Source organism: Mesoplodon densirostris, chromosome 3 (assembly GCF_025265405.1).
Source record: "Mesoplodon densirostris isolate mMesDen1 chromosome 3, mMesDen1 primary haplotype, whole genome shotgun sequence".
Taxonomy (NCBI): Eukaryota; Metazoa; Chordata; class Mammalia; order Artiodactyla; family Ziphiidae; genus Mesoplodon; species Mesoplodon densirostris.
The window spans coordinates 62871457-62878562 of record NC_082663.1 but is presented as its reverse complement, the minus strand read 5'-3'; the positions used below and the strand labels follow the sequence as shown (position 1 = coordinate 62878562).

The window sequence follows — 7106 nt, the reverse complement described above, 5'->3', positions numbered from 1 at the left end:
TTTTCAGATATAAACATAGAAGTATTGGGGGTTGAAATGACATAGACATGTCAGGAATTTACTTTAGAATTTTTGGTAACAAAGAAAGAAAAAAAGGAGAGGTAAAGCACATGTGCCAAAATGTTAAAAGCTATTGAATTTGGTCAATAGGTTACATGACAGTGAAATTTAAAAATTGTAATAAAATTTTTTAAAGAAAAAATATATTCCTGGAAAAGCACTGTATCACCTTAAAGTTAAAAATTTAAGTGTTTTTGTGATGGATAAAATTTTTATATATAAGATTTTAAAAATGACTAGAGGCTAGAAAATGAACCAGAGAATGCTAAAGACGGAGCGAGCACTGGCTTCAGACCACCTCTAATGAGCTCCACCCCATTTGGCAGGATCATTTACCAATCTGGGCCTCAGGGTTTTTTTGTTTTTAAGATGAGGCATTGGCCTAAATGAGCTCAAAGTCTTTTTCAGTTCATTCCATCTGTGGTTCTTAATGTACTACATTTCTGCCTCTTCTTAAAAATTTGATGTTTCCTTTTTTTGGGTAACTCTCCTAGGAAGAGTTGGTCTCTCTGTGCTCACTGTGTACAGTTATTTTTATAGCTCTTACTCTGTTGTACTGCATGTCCCTTCCCCCAAGACTGTGAGATCCTCAAGGTAGGGATTTTCTGTTTCGTTTTTGTATCTTGAGTATCTAGGACACAGTCTGGCGTGGAAAGGGGCATAATACATATTTGTTGAATGAATGAATGGATGAATGAAGGAATAGGTGAATGAAGGAAAGCAAACTGAAATAATTTTGTGGCATTTAATTTCATGGGACATAATGAAAAGAATATGAATCCTTCTTTACTATTAAGTTTAGAAAGTTTTGGCTCTTCAGTGGAGTACATTTACATTGGCCCACTCACTCTCTGTGTTGCCTCCTTACTCCACCCTCCTCAACAGTCCTCAGTAGTATGTTGTCTCTTGAAAGATTCATTTGATCAGAAAACATTGTGTCCTCCCCTCATTACCTAAACTCCTATAGCTATAGTTCTAAAACTGAGGCTGAGAGGCCAGTAAGTTGGGAAGCCATTGGATTTGTGGTGCATCTTCCTTGAGGGTTGATTTTACTCAAATATTAAGAGAAATGTAATGTAAGTGGTAAATAATTTAGAACACTATTTTATATTAAAAAACATGAATGTATTGTGGGGTAGAATGTTCAATTAACACAAAATTCTAAGATACATCTTGAGCTTGTGGAGAGCCTTTTGGGCTATTAATGTCCTTCCTACCCCAATTCCTGGCTAAGTGTTTTATTCTTTTTATGGTACTTTGGTAGAAAATGCCTCAGTTGCACTAACCTAAAAAACCCTATATAAAAACCCTAGAGTAATAATAAGAGAAAACAAGTTATTTATTCTATTTTTAAATGGCCATATTTTCTTTAGAAATAACCTGATTGTTTTGTCCTTGTGTATGAGTACAGGTACCCTGCTGTTTTAAACTATGAGATATAACTTATAAAAAGTGTAAGAAAACAAGTTTATTAAAATCTTAGCATATTTTTTTTTGAAATAGCAAATGAGTTGAAACAATTGTCAATTCCTCAGATAATTAGATGCCCCATTGCTCTTTAATAAAAGGATTGCATATTCAAATTCTTAGTTCATTCAGGTCTTTTTTTTCCTCCTATTTTCTTAGGTTTCAAATGAATGGGCATTTAGTGAGTCAGTGGAGTCAATATTTAATGTTCGTAATTCTTACTGAACTGTAATTTGATCTTTATTCTCCCTCCCTCCCTTCCTTCATTTTTTTGGCTGCATTGGGTCTTAGTTGAGGCACACGGGATCTCTTTGTTGAGGCACGTGGGATCTTTTCTTGTGGCATGTGGGTTTTCTCTCTCTAATTGTGGCACATGGGCTCCAGGGTGTGTGGGCTCTGTAGTGGTGCGCGGGTTCCAGAGCATGTGGGCTCTGTAGTTTGTGGCATGCAGGCTCTCTTGTTGAGGTGTGCGAGCTCAGTAGTTGTGTGCGCAGGCTTAGTTGCCCCGTGGCACTTGGGATCTTAGTTCCCCGACCAGGGATCGAACTCGCATCCCCTGCATTGGAAGGCGGATTCTTTTAAAAAAATATTTATTTATTTATCTATCTATCTATCTGTCTATCTATGCGTTCGGTCTTCGTTGCTGTGTGTGGGCTTTCTCTAGTTGCGGTAAGCAGGGGCTACTCTTCATTGCAGTGCACGGGCTTCTCACTGCGGTGGCTTCTCGTTGTGGAGCACGAGCTCTAGGCACGCAGACTCAGTAGTTGTGGCTTGCGGGCTCTAGAGCGCAGGCTCAGTAGTTGTAGCGCATGGGCTTAGTTGCTCCACGGCATGTGGGATCTTCCCGGACCAGGGATCGAACCCGTGTCCCCTGCATTGGCAGGCAGATTCTTAACCACTGTGCCACCAGGGAAGTCCCAAAGGTGGATTCTTTACCACTGGACCACCAGGGAAATCCTTTGATCTTTATTCTTTATATTCAATTTTTTTTTCCGGTATATATGTAGGTATATTCAAATCTGTTTCTTAGCATTTGCAAGACGGTTGAACTAAGAAAGAGCCTGGTACTCCAGAGGGCTTACAGTGACACTAAATTTAAATATTCGTAATTCAACACAGTTTAAAAAAAAGTTATTAAGCACTGAATAATGCCAGGCACTGTAATAAGCATGGCACTGGTATAGCTTTCTGAATATGGTAGGTAATCAATGAAAGCTTACTAACTAGGAATAGTAATAATAATGAAGAAAGTACTTAAACCTGCCTTTACTCCATCTGCAAAATATAGTTGTTTCTCTTCATAAAAGTTATAAAGCAGAATAATAAATTAGATACTTTCCAAGCACTTGATAAATATAAAGTTTGTGCTTTAAAGAGAGAAATGTTATTTAGATTATTCTAAAAAGTAGAAAATATTCCATTTTATTTTTCAGATGCGTGAGTTGTTTACCATTATTTACTTCTCTGATTTTCCTTTTCTTAGCTGACTACTACAGTTGTTTATATTTTTTCTCACATCAGTGCCCTGATCTGTTACCTTCATTTCCTCACCATGCATCACACATTCCCTTATAGTCTTTACTGAAACCACACTTTCAAAATCTCTAGTGGCTTCCTTCTAGTCGAAACGATTACCCTTTGCTCAGACACCTCGTAATCCATAATCTTTTTCCAGCGTTTAATTTTTCTGGTCAACCCCTTTGGGAAACTCTGTTTTACTTTGACTTTTATGGTGCTGTGTTCCTTGGCCTTCTGTCTCTTGGATGGTTCTTTCTGATTTCTTTCCCTCTGGCATTCTCTAGGACTTTTCTTGAGACTTGTTCTCTGGAATTAGCTGCTGTCTCAAAGGTCCAGTTTTTAGTTCTGTTTTCCTCAACCCTGTGGCCCTTATTCCAACATCCATCCACTAGAACTACAGTCTATCTGTACATCTGCTGGAGGGCATCTTCACACATTGCCTCAAATGCCAAAAGATGTGTAATTGAATGCATCTCAGGCCTACTTCTCCTCCTGACTTCTCACCTTTAATGTTTTAGTCACCTGTAGGTCATGAAGTTATGCTGACTCTTCTGCAAAAATAACTCTTGTAAGTATCTCAAACTTAGTAAGAACCAGATGACTCATCCACAGTTACTGAGCTAGAAGGTGGGGCCAGGAATCAAGCTGAAGTCTTAAAATCTGAAGGACCAGAGGCCTATTGCTTATAAGGCCCACGGTGCCTAATCTGAAATCTTTGGTACCAGATGAATTTCAGAATTTAGAATTTTTTAGAGTTTATCAAATAGTAATGTACATATGCTATTTATAATACTCTTTGCGGGCAGCACAGCAGACCTGGTCAAATACATTAGAGTTTCTGCAGTGAAATGTGTGAATATTCACATGGAATGTGCTAAAACAAGACTAAAAAAGCCTCACATCAACTTAGGTTAGGTTTTGCCACAAAATATGGTCAAATGAAGTTTTGCCACCAAATGAGTTATACATATTTTTCATTTTTGAGAGCTTTTTGGATTTTGGAATTATGGATAAGGGATTGTGGACCTGGAAGATTAATGACTTGGAATTAATGTTTGCTTTTTTTTTTTTTGTGGTACGCGGGCCTCTCACTGTTGTGGCCTCACCCGTTGCGGAGCACAGGCTCCGGACGCGCAGGCTCAGCGGCCGTGGCTCACGGGCCCAGCCGCTCCGCGGCATGTGGGGTCTTCCTGGACTGGGGCATGAACCCGTGTTCCCTGCATTGGCAGGTGGACTCTCAACCACTACGCCACCAGGGAAGCCCATGTTTGCATTTTTGATACATCATTTTCATTGGGCAAATGGGCAGTTTCTCCCATAATTGTCTGGGGAACAGTTATTTTGTACCCTAAAGGGAACTTTAGGAGACAGAGGGGAGTCTAGGGGCAATACCAGTTTGTTTGGGCTAGACTCATAAGGTAGCTAGAGTCTCCTGGCATGTAAAACTCCCACAGGTTAGGGACTGAGGACTAGAAACTTAGTTGGTTTAATGAGTTCCAGCCAGTAAGATGTCCTGGAGTCATGGGAACTTATAAGAATGAAGGATGTATGTTTTCAGGTAGTCATCAGGACTCAAATGGAGAGTTGCCCAGGCCATGTGTTCTTTTTAAGCTCTCCTCTCCCCTATTCACCTCTGTCCACCTCACCTCACTTCGCTTTATCATGTTTGCATACTAGAGATCTTTAATGTGCCTTTGTAGTGAGGAAGTAAGAAAAGACATCAAGTGATGAAATTGAATAGGTAATGGATTACAGCCTCAGTTCTAGGTTTGCTCATAATTTAGTCTCCTCTTCGGTGAAAAAGGAGATTCAGTGAATTATTGCAAAGGTCTCTTTCACTTCTCAAATGCTGTGACTATGTCTTGTCATTCCATCCATAAATTTTTCCTTATAGTCAGCCCATATGCCTTACCAGAATCCTTACCTCAAATTCCTAAATTTTGGTAGGTTATACCAGGCTGAGAATTTAGTTAGGTGGGAGCAGTGAAATAAGGGCATATAGAAACAGGAAGGGTTTGAGCTGATGAGGAGAGGACAGCCTTGTGCATTTTTTCTCAGTACAGAATGGTTATAACAACTAATCATTTTTCTTCTATATAGATAGATGAGCAGAAATAAGTTTATGACAGTGATAAGTATATAGACTTATATATAGTATGTTCTCCATTAAGAATATAAAATGGAAAACTAAGTAATTATTTAATTATTTGGGACAATATAAGTTAGCAAAATATCATGACCCAGAGAAGGATTTTTTCCTTTCATTTTTTTTTGAAGTATAGTTGATTTACAATGTTAATTTCTGCTATGGAGCAAAGTGACTCAGTTTATACACATGTATACATTCTTTTTAATATTCTTTTCCATTACCGTTTAAGGAGATTGGATATATTTCCCTGTGCTATACAGTAGAACCTTGTTGTTTATCCATTCTAAATAGTTTGCACCTACTAATCCCAAACTCCCAGTCCATCCCTCCCCCAATCCCTCTCCCTTGGCAGCCACAAGTCTGCTCTCTATGTCTGTGAGTCTGTTTCTGTTTTGTAGATAGGTTTATTTGTGCCATATTTTAGATTCCACATATAAGTGACATCATATGGTGTTTGTCTTTCTCTATCTGACATACTTCATTTAGTATGATAATCTCTAGTTGCATCCATATTGCTGCAAATATTATTTTGTTCTTTTTTATGGCTGAGTCGTATTCCATTGTATATATGTACCACATCTTTTTTATCCATTCATCTTTTGTTGGATATTTAGGTTGTTTCCATGTCTTGGCTATTGTGAATAGTGCTGCTGTGAACATAGGGGTGCATGTATCTTTTTGAATTATAGTTTTGTCTGGATATGTGTCCAGGAGTGGAATTGCTGGATCATATGGTAATTGTATTATTAGTTTTCTGGGGGACCTACATATTCTTTTCCATAGTGGCTGCAGCAACTTACATTCCCACCAACAGTGTACGTGAGTTCCCCTTTCTCCACACCCTCTCTAGCATTTGTTATTTGTAGACTTTTTACTGATGGCCATTCTGACCCTTGTGAGGTGGTATGTCATTGTGGTTTTGATTTGCATTTCTCTAATAATTAGTGTCGTTGAGCATCTCATGTGCCTACTGCCCATCCTTATGTCTTCTTTGGAGAAATGCTATTTAGGTCTTCTGCCCATTTTTTGATTGGGTTTTTTTTGTTTTTTGTTTTTCATTTTTCCTTTGTGCGGGCTTCTCTAGTTGTGGTATGTGGGCTCTAGAGCGAATGGGCTCAGTAGTTGCGGTACATGGGCTTAGTTGTGGCATATGGGATCTTAGTTCCCTGACCAGGGATCGAACCCAGGCCCCCTGCATTGGCAGTGCGGAGTCCTACCCACTGGACCACCAGGGGAGTCCCTTGTTTGTTTTTTGTTGTTGATTTGTATGAGCTGTTTGTATATCTTGGAGGTTATTCCCATGTCGGTCACATCATTTGCAAATTTTTTCTCCTATTCCATAGGTTTTATTTTTGTGTTTGTTTTTTTTTAATGGTTTCCTTTGCTATGCAAAAGCTTGGGCTTTTAAAAAATATTTATTTTATATTGGAGCATAGTTAATTAACAGTGTTGTGTTAATTTCAGGTGTACAGCAAAGTGATTCGGTTATACATACACATGTATCATTTTTCTTTTCTCATTTAGGTTATTATAGAATATTGAGCAGAGTTCCCTGTGCTATACAGAGGTCCTTGTTGGTTATCTGTTTAAAATATAGTAGTGTGTACATGTCAATCCCAAACTCCCAATCTATCCCTCTCCCCCCACACTTCCCCCCTGGTAACAGTAAGTTCGTTCTCTTAAGTCTGTGAGTCTGTTTCTGTTTTGTAGATAAGTTCACTTGTATCATTTTTTAAAAAAGATCCCACATATAAATGATATCATATGATATTTGTCTTTCCCTGTCTGACTTACTTTATTTAGTATGATAATCTCCAGGTCCATCCATATTGCTGTAAATGGCATTATTTCATTCTTTTTAATGGCTGAGTAATACTCCTCTGTATACATGTACCATATCTTCTTTATTCAT

General features: G+C 38.4%; 1 non-coding gene across 1 annotated transcript; it reads right to left on the bottom strand.

The window, feature by feature from the left end:
- Window positions 1-6356: 6356 nt before the first annotated feature.
- Window positions 6357-6430, bottom strand: TRNAG-GCC (transfer RNA glycine (anticodon GCC)). Its single transcript has one exon. It is a non-coding gene; the product is annotated as a tRNA-Gly (tRNA).
- Window positions 6431-7106: the final 676 nt, after the last annotated feature.